We start from the raw sequence: 7,847 nt of genomic DNA on the forward strand, positions 1-7,847 counted from the left end.
CTTTCTTTACATGATAGGAGAAAGGCAGCTGGGAGTGATCCCAGGCCTGTGCACATTGTAGAAGAGTGAAGTGTATTTGTTGGATGGAAGGGGTGTCTCTCTCCAAGCCTACACAAACTGGCCATGAAGAAAAGCCTGGTCTCTTCTGACTTCCTACAAAATGGGAATGGAAAAAATGGGAACTGTTCTCTGAAGGAGATTTGGAGGAAGATAATTTTTTACTAGGCCATTCTTACATCACCTATAAGTAGCTTGTGAAAAGAAGTAATTTTAGTGTTGACTCTCTTGAAGATTTGATGTTAATATTTCAGCAAGAATAAGAAAAAAACCACTGCAGATCCCAGTACCCACTCATAGCTGCTTGCTAAATATAAAGGGCTCTGGAACCAGAGCTAAAAACACCTTGGTATATCCTGATACCTCAGGCCCTGCAAGAAAATGTACTCATCCATTTGCAGCCAAAAAGCAATGATGGAGGAAAAGAAATAATTATTATAATTTTTGTGCACTTAACCCTTTGCAACTACGCTCAGCATTTTAGCTGCTGAAAAATCACAGGAGTCATGTGCTCTGTTGCTGCCTTTTGCCTCCCACTGACAGTCTGATTGCAGATTGATTATGCTCAGTTTATCCTCACAGATCATGCTCAATTCTTCCAGGGCATGCCAACAGCAGCCCCCTCCCTAGGATTAGCACATCTTTGTATGGCTTTTGTTTTGATTCTTTGTATTCAGATTCAGAGCAGTAAACGTGCAGGGAGACTCTCCCAGGTCCTTCTTTCAAGAACTATATGGTGTAACACAAAATGCAGTTCACCTGCAAAGCCCCTAATGTCCTTCCCTCTGCAATGTTTTCTTTTGACTAGCTCTACAAAAAGTCAATCACATCTCAACTAAAATACACAGAATCAAAGATATGAACCCAGAATAACACAAAATAAAGGAGTTGCTAATGCAACTAATTTTAAGCATCAGCCTTTCTCACATTATTTCTCATCTTTCTGAGTTTACCTTTAACTCCCACTTTGATGCAGCATATCTTCCACCACCTAGCTTAGCAGTTGTAGCAACCAAAGTGGAAGCAGTAAGCCTGTGTCCCATTACCCTGATGAGCTCTTCAAGATCACCTTCCCACAGTCCTCATGCCCAATGCAAGACAATCCTGTCAATAGTGCCTTGGATGATTTTCTGGTACTGGTGGTTTGAGGGTGAGAAGCAGTTTTTAATGCTTCATAGGACAAGGAGAATAATTAAGTTAATCTATAGAATGAAGTGGATGTAAACATCAGGAAACAATCGCAGGAGAACAGCTCAGCATATCGTGTGAAGGAGAGTGAAATGGCAAAAGCTGTTCTAGTAAACTTCTAGTTACTGGCATGCTGTTGAGCAATAGCCTCAGTAACATGGTGTGTATTCCTACTCACAAACTTAGATTCTCACACGTATGCACAAAAACCACAGAGGAGACCCCTTGAACTTGGGTGAGATTTGCAGGTGGTATTCAGAAAGGGATAAATATTGTGAGGATCAGTTTGTAAGATTTCACAGCACCCTCAACAGCAACTTAGAGCCAAATCTATTTAAAAACAGTAAAGGCAGAGAAGTGAAGTTGCCTTTGGTTGTGATGTTTTTCTCTTTCCCGTTGTAGCTTCCTCTTTCTCTTCACCAGCTCAGCACTGCTGGCAGCTTTTTATAAACCACGATTCCTACTGCTGTCAGCTTGTTTGGAAACGACATGGTGAGCTCAGTCCTGCAGCTACTGCTGTGGGTTTGTGTTTCATTGCAGGCCGGATTTGCTCCAAATTCTGTACCCACCACCATAGTTTTGATTCCAAAACACCCAAGATGCTCTGTATATTGAAAAAAAATCAGTTCGAAGCAGAATTTTCCACTGAATATACATAGTTATGTAGCATAAGCTAAAAGTAGAAATGCAATCTCCTAAATACATAGTAAAAAACTTCTGCACAAAGTGACAGCCTCTGGAAGGTTAAATTGAGGCAGGCAGGGTGGGCAGTAGTACTGGGTGATTCTAGGTTGACAGGAATCTGCACTGTGCATGCTAAGTGATGTCATGACCAGAACAATAGCTGTAGAACAAAAAAGCAATATTAAGATTTTCCTTTTTGAGAATTCTTTAAAATTCCTCAGACAGCAGACCTCAGTCTCCACCAGAGGCAGGGTGGATAAGTGAGTAGAATGGTGTTCAGAAAGTTTATGATTACAGGAGTTATCAGGAATGAAACAGTGAGAAAGCTTTCTTTAGTCATGGCATCAAGGAGAGATTCCTAGCAAAGCAGGCAGAAGCAAGGGGAAGGAGCAGGAGCAGGACTGAGGAAACACCACAGATTGGGGTAGTGAGATAAACAGCACCAGCACTCCTCAAGTCCTTGTACTCTGCCTGCTACTCCAGTGACAACTCTGCCATTGGTTTATTGGAGAAGCTGTTGGGACAGACATGTTCTAGTTTTTCTCACCACAGCAGAAATCCTACAGCTCATTATGGACTGGGGGATGATGGCAACATCTTGGCTAGAGACAAATGGTACTCAGAAGAAAAGGTGTGAAAATCAAATCAAATCAAATCAAATCAAATCAAATCAAATCAAGTCAAATAAAGAGGCACCTCTAGATCTCAGAGTTAAAAAATATTCTTACTTGCAGAACTCCAAAATTCATCTATGTAGGTGCGAGCATGCATGCATTTTACATGGCCAGCTTAAGCCCACTGAAAAGAGTGTTAATTTTATATTTCTCTCAGATTCCTCAGAAATGCTTCATTGACTTGCAAAGGCCTACAGATCATGAGCTGAAAAATCCCTAAATATTGACTGGAAAATATAGGTCTAAACACAATACTTTTGCTGGTTAAACTAAGTTTATTCTGTAGTACTGAATTAAAGGAAAACAACAGCTTTAGTAACAGCATGCTGCAACTGTAAACTATGCTAACTTTTGTCACTGTTTAAAATACACAATCCAGTACTTTAATTTAATTTTAAAGGCTATATGGGTGAGGTCTGTGACTGAAGAGAAAGGAAACTTGAGTAAGTCCAGGAGCATGGGAGTGGGAATAAGGTCACTGCAGAAGAGTGGAAGCTTCATTCATCAGCAGAGCATATTTTATCAGCAGCTTTACCTGTATTTGCCCAAGCTGTACATAACTACATGCAGTATTTCTAGTAGAACTGTAAGTATCTCAGCCTCTCGTGTTACCAGTTACAGAGGGTCACAGTGGTTACCAGCAAGACCCCCACTCAACAGAAAAAGCCATTAGAAAGACTGTCCCCTTCTCAGCTGGCAGGGGTCTGTAATCTGAGTTATAAATACTCAGCCATTGCTGTGTTTTGGTGTCTGCTCCTCTGTCTCCTATCATCTCCTACTCAGAAAAGAACCATTTCCCTTTTCTTAATGACCACTGAAATCATTTAGGGAATTTCCAGCACATGGTGTGCAGATTCTGATTCACTTTAACCCCAGAAAATGTTTAACTCCTTCTGGTAATTATTGTGAATTGATCCAGTCCTACAAATGAAGATACCCCAAGTTCCTCTTTCCCTTTTTCCTCCTCAGCCATATACCAGCACCTTGCATCCAAAGCATTCTGCTCCCCTGCACCCCACTGCCATGGCACTGAAATCCTTGTCATAACGCCTTAGGCTCTCCACATGGTTAATTTGTTCAGGTTTGTGAATGTTTCATCTCCTAAAACAGGAAGATAATTTCATTTTTCTCATTTTCCAAGATACATTCCTCTTAGTTTACTCTTCTGTAACATCCTTTAAAATACAACCACTAATATATGGTCACAACAAAACCTCTCAGTTTTCCTTCTCCCTCTTTTTATTAGCATAGCTATTGTAAAGCTTGCTGGGTTGTCTCTGACATTATGCCAATCTACACAACCAGGCTTTAGCAAGGATGTGCAGCTTCCTCTTGTAGAACACCTATTTTTCACTTTCATTGCTTAAACTCTTGCCTACCAATGACCTGAGAAACAACAGTCTCCTTCTGTCTGGTGTTCCTGGCTTCAGACTCTTTTTGCTTTCTCTCCTTTCTTCATTCTAAGGGGGAGATCAAATCACTATTCAAAAACTTTCTGTTGCATTTCTCCACTATTTTCCTTTAAACCATCACATCAAAACCAAATTGTGATGTCCTTTAAGACCCTTCACACAGCTATTCCCCCCTAATATTTGTTTCTTTAATGTGCAATATGTTATGTAATTGTACAATGTTTGATGTAATACTGCTGGCACCACAAAAAAAAAAAAGTTCAGTACAGTACCTACTGTACTATAGATACAGCAAATTGCTTGCATTAAAATAAAAAGATTGCAACATTAGAGAACCAATAGCCACAGTCATGCAAGCAAGAGGAGGGAGGAAATAAAGTATCAGCCCACATATTGTTAGCAGAACAACTTTGCAAAAAACATAGTACTAAAAAAATAGAGCAAAACAACTACAATCAAACAAAAATCCATCAACACCTTCAATAGGCCTGTAGTCTTTACCTGGCTGATGTAGCATTTGTCAAAACAGTAAGCTAACTTTGCTCCTAAAGAAAGGTAGAGCTTAAGATGGAGCTACTTATCTCTAGGCTGTTAATTTTTTCTACCAGATTAGGTAAGGATTTCAGCTTTTTACCAAAGCCTGCAGATTTCAAGACAGCTGAAAAAAATCACAGGCAAAAAAGTAAAAATGAAGACTGAATAGTCTAACTGCATGTGACTTATTTAGTAAAGAAGGTCTGAGGTTACAAAAGAATGAATTGTAATTAATTAAAACACAATTTTTCTAATTGGTAAAAAGTTTCTACAGATAACATACTCCTGGGTGTGTCATACACACCTGCCTAGTCACATACAAAAGGCTGTGACCTTTGGGCTTGCATACATGCTTCACCTCCTATGCAGCCAAACCTCCATGGGGAGGATAGAAGACAGCACAGGCTCCCAGTACTTCAGTTCCTCTGTCTGTGCAACATTCCAGGCAAGTCCTTGTCAAAGTGGTGGCAGAGAGCCAGAAGCACAGCTACAAACCCACCAGCTGCCTAAGAACATTTATTTGTGAAAAGTGTTGATCTCTTTAGAATTCTGAGAGATTGCTAAGGGGTATAGTCCTAATAAGATGCAAGTTATTTACATTAGGAGAGCAAGACTAGGTACAGCTGAGCTCTCAGGAAAGAACTGCTGCCTAAATATCCAAATCAAGCTCCACACAGCAAAAATATCTCTGACACAACTTGTCAGAGGTCACTACAGATTCAGGGTAAGAATCCTCTCCAATGGTGAATGTAGATGGACAAAATAGTTGAGATCATAAAACCACTTCTAAAATCAGTATCCTGATCCCACTTACTACACTTTGCACCACATAGCAGTATTAGGATGCATAAACTGGACTCTTTTCAGAATAAACTGAAGACGTAGCTCAGTTCTCCAGCTGCAAATGGGAATTCCATGGCATGAGAATAGAATCAGTCTGAAGTGATGCCTTATTAAAAGAAATACCGGGTGTATTGAGCCTCCATCAGCAGCAAGTATTTTACTCTACAAATATATTCTTCTCAAGCTGAATCACAGATTCACCTTAACCTTATAACTTAATTTTACTATTAAAGTCTCTGAGGGTTTTTTTGGGGGGGGGAGGAGGATGGAGGTGAGAGGGAAGGTAACCTCTATTGGACAGTAGGCTCTTTATGAAGGGATGATAGACAATTCTACCTTCACCTTACTGGTGCTGCTGACTGTAGGTAGGATGTACACTGGATATAGACCTCAAAAGTAGATGGTGTTAAAACAGTCTTCCATGTTAATCGCTTGAAATGATACTAAGGTTTTGAGAAATTGGATGACAATAAGCAAGCAGAAATGTGTAAATTAAAAATCTGTTGCTCACAGAATGCAGAAAATCATTAAAAACCATATAAAATCTTATAGTTATTCCAAAATGCCTTAAAACTCAAACAAGTTTTCCCAAATACAGTAAGTAATAAAATGCAGCTGGCATGTAAACAGATCTTAAAGCCATATAAATTTCCAAAGAGAGATTTTTTTCTTTGCTGAATTCTGTTTTATGGAGAGTTTAAAAATTACTAATCAAATGAAAAAATAAATGCTTTTCATTTCTGTAAGTGCTTGCATATCATAATAGTTCTTAAAATACCCATGAAATTTTCTCTTCCTCCAAATGGAGGTGGTTTTCTCCATTCTGACATGGATGGAGTCTAGTCTATGCTTGAAAATCTTTGCCAATATATTGAAGCTAGTTAAAACTGATGTTTTAATTACATTTTTATGATGTTTCCCACTAGGAAAAGTCTTTGTACAGATGCTTGTTCATAAAACTCAGGAACTCATGAAAGCTGAACTGTCCAAAGCCCTTTTTTGAAAGTACGAACTGCATCAGCTCTGGGAAGGGATACCCACATAGAGTGGAAAAGCCTTTATTCAGATGTTGTCATGCCAATAAACCTGTGGGTACCACAAGGGTGAGTGACACTACCACAGTAGAAATGGGAGCACATATTTCAGGAGAGTCTAGAGTCAGACTGTTAAAGGTCCTAAGGTGCAGGTCCACGTGAGAAAAAGCCGTAACAAATTCTTTTTAGCCAGAATTTGCAGCAGCCATTTTCTGCCTCCTACTCTCTCATATCAACATATGCAACAAAGATATTTCAATTCACATCTTCAACTCAGTAGGAGTGCATGCAACAAGTAGTTATCAAGAGAGGACTATCCTCCAGACCCCACAGGTTCCACAGTCAGAGACTCATGTCATCTCAATGGATAATAAATGTTAAAGGATGATATACAAGACCTACAACCCATATTAGGCCTAGATAAAAACCAGTTCCATGCTAAAACATAGTACTGTGAAGAGTATGGAACACACAGCAGAATTCCTTGCTTAGAGATGTTGTCTTTCTGTTGCAAGAAAACTCAGTGGCAGAATCTGTGTAAGCACCTGTTTCTGATTAAAGGACTACAGAAACAGTGATGTTTTGTGGTTTTAGCAGGGGGGAAAATTACCTTCCAAGCACCAAACAAGGTTTGAGGTGACGAGACGTCTCTGTGATGTGGCTACCAGAAGAAACCCTTTTGCTTTGGTAGTTTGTGGTTATAAATAGCTTAAAGAACAAATGGCTAGAGGTAGGGCAAGAAATGCTTCCAAAAACTGCACAGAGTGAGGTGATGCTTAGAGTGAAAGGATTCATATGAATGTTTAATGTTATCAGAAATAATCTTTCAAAAACTTAATCCTTCAACTCATCAGTTTTTTCTCTAGTTCTCAAAATTCATTATGGAGAAGGATCTCCACCCTAATTCAAAAGCATTTTTAAAGGTCAAAATACATTCTGTGAGTAGCACTTAACATCACATACCTCTGGAAATCAGTTTGCTTCTACACAACCATTTTGTAACTTCATCTATTTTCTTCATGTAAGTCATCTGATAAGGCAACTGCAAGGATCTGGGGCAAAAGTATCACCTCTAGTAGGCCTTGCTTTAGAGGTGAGAAGATTCTGTGCTTACAAACAGAGGATAAAATACCAGTTATATGCAATTGTGAAAAATCAGTCTGTTGAACTTTAGCAGGGTTGTTACTAGTGATGTTCCTATACAAGTGGGATAAACAAGTGTTTTATCTCACTTTGAGCATTTCCATCCACGGAGATGCCCTCTTTTCTGGGAAGGTTATTCAATTGCTGGACTTCCTGCTCGTCCTGAATCCTTATCGCATATCATTTAGTTTTGATTCAGCATACAGAGAATCAATTTAATTATTTATATAGAGTGCCTTGGTGCACTTACAATCACTGTATTGAACCTGGTTGATAAT

The sequence above is a fragment of the Ammospiza caudacuta genome, chromosome 6, assembly GCF_027887145.1.
Source record: "Ammospiza caudacuta isolate bAmmCau1 chromosome 6, bAmmCau1.pri, whole genome shotgun sequence".
NCBI lineage: Eukaryota > Metazoa > Chordata > Aves > Passeriformes > Passerellidae > Ammospiza > Ammospiza caudacuta.